Genomic DNA, 1,252 nt, shown 5'->3' on the forward strand with positions numbered 1-1,252 from the left:
ACTTTGGCCACCTCATACCAAGAGTTGACTCATTGGAAAAGACTCTGATGCTGGGAGGGATTGGGGGCAAGAGAAGGAGACGACAGAGGATGAGATGGCTGGATGGCATCACTGACGCGATGGACATGAGTCTGAGTGAACTCCGGGAGTTGGTGATGGACAGGGATGCCTGGCGTGCTGCGATTCATGGGTTTGCAAAGAGTCGGACACAACTGAGCGACTGATCTGATCTGATCTGTGATGGAGAAAAGTAATCACTGGAGATAAATTCATGAATGATTTCAGAGAGAGAATGGGGCAGGTGATACATTTCTATCACAGTAGTAGACACAAACCCAGGTTTTTGAAAACCATTTCCATTGAAGCAAATCTCCCAACACTATGTGATGAAGGATGAGTTCCTCGCTGCTCCTCGGACCTCTCATCTGAGTCATCATCTCCATCCATTCATACCTACCTGGGTAAATGGTTGTTTTCTCCATTCTCGTATTCCTGGGATCCTTCAATTGTTCCAGAAAGGCGACCAGGTCCAGTGTAGACACAAGCCCTATTTATCAGAGAAAGGAATATTTGTGTTGTTAGAGATTCATCAGTATCGAATCCAATATGTATTCAGGTGAAACGACAACGCATTTTGTTCTAGAAAACGATTTCCTTAAATACTATATTCAAAGCAGCTATACAAGACTAACACACACCTCACAATCAGATCCTGAGATTCTGGTCAAGTAGTACTAAGGCAAAGTAAGTGATGTCGATGTGAAATTAAGAGAGGGTACAACTATTTAATACCACAGAACTTACACAATTACCACGAACCTAGAAGGAAGGAGGCAGAGTACATCAAGGAAGAAAAACGTCACCCGTATAATGAATCATCATGAAGCCTTTCTTTCTAAACTCACAAATACCCATTTTCCCCTAGAACGCAGAGATCTGAAACTGTGGGAAGCAGAAAATTTCAGAAGACATTCTTGACATGACGGAACTAAAACCCAGTGGGTAGATAAGGGATTCTGGAAGGCAGTTATCCTCACCCAAGGAGGCCAGGTTCCCGTAGTTCTGTAACATCACGTCCCTGTACAATTCCCGCTGACTGAGGTCCAGGCATTCCCACTCCTCTTGAGTGAAGTCTATGGCCACATCCTGGAACGTCATTCGTCCCTGAAATACAAAGTACAGATGCCATGTGGCCATGGGAAGACTTTGCAATGTGACCCAAGATGAAAATGGCAAGTTCAGAGAACTGGTC

At 44.3% G+C, this 1,252-nt stretch overlaps 1 long non-coding RNA gene across 2 annotated transcripts in view; it reads right to left on the bottom strand.

Moving 5' to 3' along the window:
• Positions 1 to 198: 198 nt before the first annotated feature.
• LOC104998030 overlaps positions 199 to 1,252 on the bottom strand; it is a 13,872-nt gene continuing 12,818 nt past the window's right edge. For both annotated transcript variants that reach the window (XR_826403.1, XR_826400.1), the window contains exons 3-4: positions 1,038 to 1,164; positions 199 to 547 (exon numbers count right to left, since the gene is read on the bottom strand). This is a non-coding gene — a long non-coding RNA (uncharacterized LOC104998030). The remainder of the gene's footprint in view (positions 548 to 1,037; positions 1,165 to 1,252) is intronic.

The sequence above is a fragment of the Bison bison genome, unplaced genomic scaffold, assembly GCF_000754665.1.
Source record: "Bison bison bison isolate TAMUID 2011002044 unplaced genomic scaffold, Bison_UMD1.0 scf7180017852765, whole genome shotgun sequence".
Classification (NCBI taxonomy): domain Eukaryota; kingdom Metazoa; phylum Chordata; class Mammalia; order Artiodactyla; family Bovidae; genus Bison; species Bison bison.